Raw genomic sequence first — 8,351 nt, 5'->3', positions numbered from 1 at the left:
ATTTAAATATTTTAGACAAATTTTTCTTTGTGTTTTATAAAAAAAGTTTGGTTCTTTTCATTATTCATATTATGGTCATTTGATTTTTTATGTAAGTTAAACTAAGGGTTACGATTCAAACCAAGCAGTTATCTATAATCTCTACATTTTTTATTTGCTTGTTTAAGGGTTTTGATAATATGACATGGTCAACTAAGCTATTACAATGCCCATTGATACAAGCCATTCAGTTTCAAGAAGGTCCTTTCTTATACCATTATAGATAATTAAGTCTTGACAACTACATGGTTTAAGAAAATCTATACCAAATAAGTTTTCAAGTCTTCAAAGATTCTCTTGTAATTTCATTTTGGATGAAGGTCCTCAACTAACCATACGGGTTTGGAGATGTACATGTTGCTCAAAATTATGGTTGGTTTAATAATACTCCTTGCACTAAATTTCCCTAATAAAATAATATTACCTTTATTTTCTAAATATTAAATATCAAGCTTCAAGACATTATAAGGGAATTTTTTGTCTAAATTGTTAGTTTTATAAAATGTAAAGTTTATTGATGCAAAGTAATTGACTATTAAAAATATTTTGTTAATGTTACTATTAAACATTATAATCAAATCGTCCGCATGGGGTAGCTCAAGTGGCATTGGCCGTTGAAATAAAGTCTCACCGAACCGCAAGTCTTGGGTTCAAATCTTGGGCTACCCTTCCCCCGTAGTGGGGTGTAATGGACATGAAAATCGGAGAGTCCTACCAAGCTTACCAAAAAAAAACATTATAATCAAATGTATTGATTAAAAAGATCTCTCTTGTAAAGCTTGACACTCGGAGTAGCTATTGGCTTACACGAGCAAAATCTTAACTCGACATGAGCAAAATCTTAACATTGATGACGGAAAAACACCCTTACACATCATATTGAGCTATAGAATAAGCCTCTCGATTCAACTAGATCTTTTTGTTCCAAATAGACCATAAATAAAAACTACCATTCCAAAAACGCAAAATTAATCATATTCCTATAATTTTACCAAAAAGAAATTCAGTTTTACTAGAATTTTGTCTCGGCATAAATAATTAACAAATGTCTAGAAATAAAGTTAATTTTGTTTTCATTAACTTAGTTCTATTTTAATAAAAATATATTTATTAATTAATTTTAAGGATAAATTAAATATAATGATTAATCACATTTAATTTGCATTAACTAATTAATTAATTATAATTTGTATTATTTAATTAATTAATTATAGTCATATTTTAGTGATCCATACTTAAAAAATTAAAAATATCCATATAATTTTTATTTCTTCAGTTCATTCACACATAGACAAGGCCATAACAAAAATAACTATTTTAATTATTTATAAAAATAAATATATATTACCAAAATAGAGATGAAGAATTTACCAGAGCTGTTGATAATTAGGGCTGTTGTGCACACACGTACGGGAAATTTCATAGGACTTCTACGTCCTCCCGAGAATATCTGCGTGGAGGATGGTGACAACCGCAACAGTAGCTGATCACTTCATAGAACTTGCTCCGATTGGAATCTGTGACCTCCTTAATAACCGGACTCTAATCTTAAATAGACTATAACCAGAGACTTCACGGTGAATTCTGCCTCAAACCCATTGGGTTGACCGTGTAAGTATGTCTGGCTGTATGGCTTGGCGCTAATAACTAGCAAAATTACAACATTCTGACAGTACGAGAATCAAGGTTTCTGTTATTTACTTCCCCAGGCAATTGAATTTGTCACTATCAGTAGTTAATGAAGAGGGTTGCTATCGGTTATCTTATATTTAGCATACACAGTACATCAAAGGATAATTAGAATGAAACTACCTACAGTTTGAACACCATCTGAGAACCAAGTTTTCATAATAGGAAAATACAAGCTTGTCTTGATCTCTTATCAGTATAAGCTGAAACTCCTTGCATCTGCATTCTGTCTAGGTAGGATGTCAACCATCCAGCCAATCCAAGCTGAAGTGTGCTTCTACAACTTCAACTCTCAGCTCCATGAGAGCAGAGCTCTTGACCTGCATCCATTGCTGCCCAATCTGCTCGTCACAGAGAACATGCTTTAGAGATTTCAGTCCTCCAACTGACTCAGGCAGCTTCCTCAAGTGAGAACATTCTCTCATGTCAAGCTCCTTGAGTTTCTTTAGTTGCCCTATTTCCTCTGGAAGTTCTTCTAAGCACTCACATAGCGAAATGTCGAGATATTCCAGCTTCCCAAGTTTTCCAATAGATGCTGGAAGCTCTTTCAGACCTAGACAAGCCAATAACCTTAACATTCTTAAATATATGAGCTTTCCCAAGTCATCAGGTAACTTTTCAAGGAGGTGACAGTTAGTGATAGACAATTTTTGAAGTGAAGTCATGTCACAAATTCCAGCAGGAAACTCCTCCAAATCACAGCAATGGTCCAAGTTAAAATCTAGTATCAGGGGAAGCTCTAGGCTTGACTGGGCACTGTGGAACCTGGACATATTTCCAAGCCCTTCACATAAGCTCAAAGATAGCTTCTCTAAGTTCAGTAAGGCTTGACTGTGCTCTTGAAGTGGTGCAACAATTAACCTCTCTAAGTGGATAGTCTTAAGCTGAGTGAGAGAAGATAATGCTGGTAGACCATTCACTATGGCTCTCTTGGACCCATAATTTAATACTATGAGGACCTTCAGTTTTCTCATAGAACTCAAAAACAGTGGAAGAAAGTATTCGCTTGCAGAAAAGTGTAAAATTAAAGCCTCTGCCTCAGAGAAATTCATATTGCACCACTGAGTCTCTTCCATGGCACCTACATAGATAAACCACACATGCAAAGTTCAATTAGAACATATGGGTTATTGAACATACTATGAAATCACTTTCTAAGATTTTTGACATAATGGCCAACACCTAGAAATTTGTTTGTGATCACTAGATGTAGATCACACAGTGATCAGCTATTGATTATAAGGTAAGATTCCCAAGTGACATGGACATGTAATCTTGAGCACAAACTCAATATTGTATGTGAATGCAGGTCGTTTATATGCTGGTAGATCAACAGCAATAAATGTTTTACCCTGAATTTAATTGCTTGACACTGCTAGGTAGTGTTTTGCGTAAAAGGAAAGCAGATAATACAAGTATCCAAGGTACATTATTAATTGGTTCATATATATTTTTTGGAAAACATAAATAACTGGTATTAAACGTAAAAATATTAGCAGAAGCTTTTAGAGAATTTGGTGATTGGATAGTGCAGTTTGGTAGGAAATGCTTAGAAAATAAAAACTTCATTATAAACAGCCTCAAAATATTTTATTCACAAGGTTCTCTGGTTTCTAGGCCTGGCCCATGACAGCCTGCCTGCATCCTTTGTTGGTTCAACTTCTTGCTTAGCAGGAAACACAAGGGCTAGGGAAAAGAAACAGAAATTCCGAATGCAGTGCTTTTGGCTCCAAATGCTTCAAACAAATAAGTACATACACTTTAAGCAGGCTGCTAGAATCACCCACCTGTGGAAACGGAAACTATTTGAGCATCAAATGCTTGATCCTCAGGCAGCTTACATTTTCTTGGCAAACTGTGCCCCTGACTAGGCATAAGCAACCTCTTCCTATGAACTATACTGTCTCGGGAAGCCAAATATATGGCTAAATGTCGCATTACATTGTGCTGAGAAAAGTACAGCTCAGAGGCACTTCCATAATTGATGGCTGGTCTGCTATTACATCCAATTAAGAAGAAAACACAATGTATAAGATAAAGGAAGCCATGATCAAAGAGCCTAGCACAACAAATAGTCGAGAAGGAACTTACCCGAGATTGCTTATCAAATTCAACAGATTTCTACTTGCAAAGGCACTTACCTGAGATTGCTTGTCAAATTCAACAGATTTCTACTTGCAAGTTCTAACAAGATGACGAAAGCATCTTGCCAGTCCATTTTTCGCACATAAACCCAAATGTCCAATAATGATTCAGCACAAATTTTTCTATCCTCTGGAAATGATCCCAAGTCTAAGAAGCAAACCCTTGTTTCCTCATCGAGGACATCAATACTAGTTTCCAAGACTCTAAGAAGCCCTTGTTTGTGATAATCTGAGATTGGTTCCCCATTTAAGAGCTTGTTCTTGGCTCTCTCCCATGCCGGGAGAGGCTGACCATGCAAAGAGCTTCCGATTACCTTCAAAGCAAGTGGAAGGCCTTTACATTCTGCTTGCACCTGTGGTTCATACATTAACAACTATAAGTGGAAATTCTATAGATGGAAACTCCATCAAACACGTACTTTTGTTGTTGAAGACGTAATTTTCTCATCTAATAAGCTCAACGACCTAAAGTTAATAGTTTTTGTGATAAACATGATTCTATTAAGACCATTCAGTATATGTCTAGAATCTTTATTATTGGAACATTGATTAATAGCAGAAGTATCACTGTAGAAGGAAATCTGATTATAGGGATATGCCAATGTGGTAATAGCTTGTAATTACAAACATATAAAGTGATTGTGTATATTGCAATTAGTAAAATCAACCAAAGTCACAACAAACTTAACACTATAATATAAGGCATTTCAACAGCATTACAGTATTGTCAGAGTTATACCTGCTTGACTAGAGTTTCAGCTGCAGTGGAAGGGATTGACCTCTGTCCAAAAGCAGAAAAGGGACAGAGCATCTGTATCATCTAACAATGGCAATTGATAAAGTTGAGTAGAAGGTGTTTTGGGTATGGTAGAACAATCTCGGGTTGTCACAAGTGTTTTATATCCTTCCCCTTCAAATAACACTTTTTCCAAATCTACCCTTGACCAGACATCATCCAACACCACCAGAGTTGGCCTTGCTTGCCTCAGCAGCTGCTGCTGTAACTGTCTATGTGCATCCTCGACATTCTGAAATTCAGGTTTCTTCCTACGAACAATCTTCTCCCACATAGTCTCTAAAATTCCCTTTAAATTTGGGAACTGTGAAACAGTGATAAAAATGATATTGCTTTGGAAAATCCCTGACATGAATAAACAGAAAAGTGCTTAGATAGAAATTCCATCATCTGTACAGAATAGGTTAGTAGTTTCATTATCAGAAAACACGATCAAGAACATGACATTGAAAAGCGAAAAGCTACAATATAATTTCTGCATGTCTCAACCTTACCAAGTACGGCATTGTCTTACAGGACTCGACCAAGTTGCATATAAACTTGTCGAGTTATACCAATTTTGACCAATCTGACTGATTCTTTCAGTGGCTAGTTTGACTTGGCTCTTTTTTGGTCAAGAGAAGTCAAACTTAGGAGAGTTTGGAAGACTCAGTGGAGTTTTGTATCTATATGGACTCTTGGTAACAACAAATATAAATACCACAACAAACTGCAAGCCATTTGGGATACCCAGGTTTCCGTAGTCTCAACTGAAGAAAGGCTTCATAAAAGAGGCTTTACAGAAGTTGCATCTATTATGGGGATTCGGAAGATGTTGGCTATGTTTCTTGTACGTGCCAATTTGTTAAGAAGGTCTGGTCTTGGTTAGAAAGAGTTTTTACATGTATATTATACAATTTTACTGGTAGAGCGTTCTTCCGGAGATCCTGGATGTTACCACAACCCTGTCTGGAGTGCTTCACGGTAAGGATGTTCACTCTCTACTAGCTATGGCGTAAAATGTGTGTCAAAACGTTTGAAGATTCGTCAAAGATAGAATAACTAAAATTCGTAAATTCTTCATTTTGAACTCAAAAGTGATTCAATGTTCAACGCATCTGATTGCCATAAGAAATTACTGTGAAAAGCCACATTAAGGAGCAAGATCTCAAGGATTTGCTCTACTAGAATCAATAGCGAGATCTCATGGACTTGCTCTACTTGCATTGATGGGTAGGAGGAAGGCTTATTTGATGTGAAGATAACTAATTATGTACTCTTACAGGGATAGCAATCATATCCCTTTTAGTTGCAGGGACAAAAGAGAGGTGCATTCTACAGTTTGGGTAGGGGTAGGGGTGATCCATCAACTTTTGCATGTGTCTGTGTGATAGTATAATGAATTTAGACAGAGCATTGGTTGTATTGAACATGGACACTAACACAAACCTATCTAAACACAGGTCTGAGGTTGTGAAGGATGCATTTCTCAACGTAGAGACATGCAACTTCCGACTTCACAACCTCTAGGTGCATCTCAGACCTGGTTGGATCTGCTTCTGTTAGTAATATAAGTATCAGATTTTAGCAAAAACGAGAGTAAAAGAAAATATAAACAAGATATTGGCTTTTGCAGCAGCTACCCTGGAACCAAAGGAAAAACGAAGTACCTTTTAGGAGAGAAAAATGGTTTCAAAAGATGGAAACCCTAGTTACCTTTAATTTCTTGATCATTGAAGAGAGCTAACGCCAGAGTTGTTTTGCCAAGCCCTCCCATACCTTGCACCCCAACAACTGACACCTCTTGCTGGAGCAGTATTCTCTTCAAATTCGAAATGCTTTTCTCCAACCCCAGTACAAAATCAGAATTTATTGATAATTTATAACTACAGGGAGCCTCATCAACAGCTCCATCAAACAGGTCTTCTACTCCCATTTGTTGAAGCATCATGATATTCTCATGGGGATCATTGCTGACCCTGGCCACATATTTGCACATTCTTTCAGTCATCTCGCTCTCATCCACTGACCCCACCTCGTACAAATGGTGAAAACTCTTGAGCTCTGTTATGAGATTCTTCAAATCAAGCAATATATGGGGAGGCATTTGGCACTGAACGAAGCCACAAATCTCCTTCTCCAGCTGCTGAATTCGAGAAGTATATCTGAGGTTGTGAAAAGTAATAAAATGGCTGGTTTTCTCACTCTCTTTTACCAGCTCAACGCCCTTCATGAGGGTGCGCAGGAACTCTTCATAGCTGGGATTTTGCTCATTTTTGGGTGCTTCTAGATTCAACAAACATATCTGCTGAAGAGCTTGAATAAGGCCAGTGAGCAGCCCATCCAATCTACTGCATGCATTCTTGCAATTAAATCTATCCATCGTGTGATCTCGTTCGAGAAGATGTTTTCCTTCCTTCAATATCTACTGGAATTTATATCGCGAACACATATACCTTATTTTGGCGTGCAGATATTGAAAACATATATACCTTTATATAGCGTGCAGCCAAATGAACATATATATACCTTAGTTAGCGTTCAAGGTATGTTATCCCAAAATCGGATTTATACTTTCGGCAATCTAATGTGCTTTGACGGGAGCTTCAGAGTCACAGTACATGACTAGCAATCCATGGGATTATAATGGATTCTGTTTTGCAGGATTCCAGCGGAAGGTAACATTTTTCAAGTGCCATCTGGATAATCCTTTTAAATGATCCGATTTTATTATATCAGATTGAAATAAGTTTGTGTTTTTTTTTGCCCTAAAATTAAATGGAACCTGTTGTGGTTTCTTATGATATAGCCAATGTAAGAAACCCATTGGTAGGGCTTCAGCAGACTCAAACCCTTGGATTTTAGTGAACGGCGATCTGTACTCTGCGTCCCTCGAAGGCTTCTGTGCGGATTCTGTAACCAATTTTGATCATTGGCACGCTTTACAAACACCAGCGCAGTATAGAGGGAAGAATGTTATTATTCTCTTTACACGGGTACAATTCCACACAGATTCGATTTCCAGATAAACCTATTATCAAAACATATATCTTTATATAAAATATTTCTTTGGGAAAAACCTTAAAACTTTCATCCATTATCAAATTTTTGAATTGTATTACTAAATTCAACATAATGATCATGTTTTTGGAGAAATTGCACCAAAATGAATGTCACTGCAGGACATCGACCATCATTTTACTAGGATTTCATGTTATCATCCAGGAACTTCGAAGCCTGGTGGAAGTCTTTGGGTTTACAGAGCATATACTAGGAAAGAATCTAACTGCCACTGGAGAATTATTGGCATTTTGCTGAGAACGAGAACGGAAAGATGTATCTTAACTGTCTGACAAAATTCTAACTGCCACTGGAGAATTATTGCCATTTTTCCGAGAACGAGAACCGAAAGATGTATCTTTTAACTGTTTGACAAAATATACAGATGCAATAAGTAGATCCCAATAACCGTTTGTTGATATTTCAACACGTTAGCTTTGGTTATCAAGCTAGAAGGGGCACAGGGCCTTAGGGTTGTGATTTTTTTAGTTAAAAAAAAAAGTTCAATGCCGAGCAGGAGCGAGATTATGTACGCCTAAGAACTGGTTTATTCATGATTTTTTTATTAAAAAACAAAAAATAACACTCTACACATTAGTGTGGTAAAATGTTATGTAATGGATTATGCAATATAATATTATGTT

At 36.6% G+C, this 8,351-nt stretch overlaps 1 pseudogene across 1 annotated transcript; it reads right to left on the bottom strand.

The window, feature by feature from the left end:
• Positions 1–1,339: 1,339 nt before the first annotated feature.
• Positions 1,340–8,084, bottom strand: LOC149245422 (putative disease resistance protein At5g47280; annotated as a pseudogene). Its single transcript, XR_016266506.1, has 5 exons — positions 6,364–8,084; positions 4,612–5,013; positions 3,870–4,225; positions 3,516–3,724; positions 1,340–2,809 (listed from the first exon to the last, which is right to left on the bottom strand). The product of XR_016266506.1 is annotated as a putative disease resistance protein At5g47280 (transcript).
• Positions 8,085–8,351: the final 267 nt, after the last annotated feature.

Source organism: Pinus tabuliformis, chromosome 7 (assembly GCF_031772625.1).
Source record: "Pinus tabuliformis cultivar Carrire ecotype Pingquan chromosome 7, CPIR1, whole genome shotgun sequence".
Classification (NCBI taxonomy): domain Eukaryota; kingdom Viridiplantae; phylum Streptophyta; class Pinopsida; order Pinales; family Pinaceae; genus Pinus; species Pinus tabuliformis.
Note: the sequence above shows the minus strand (reverse complement) of the source record. Positions and strands in the feature narration are given on the sequence as shown.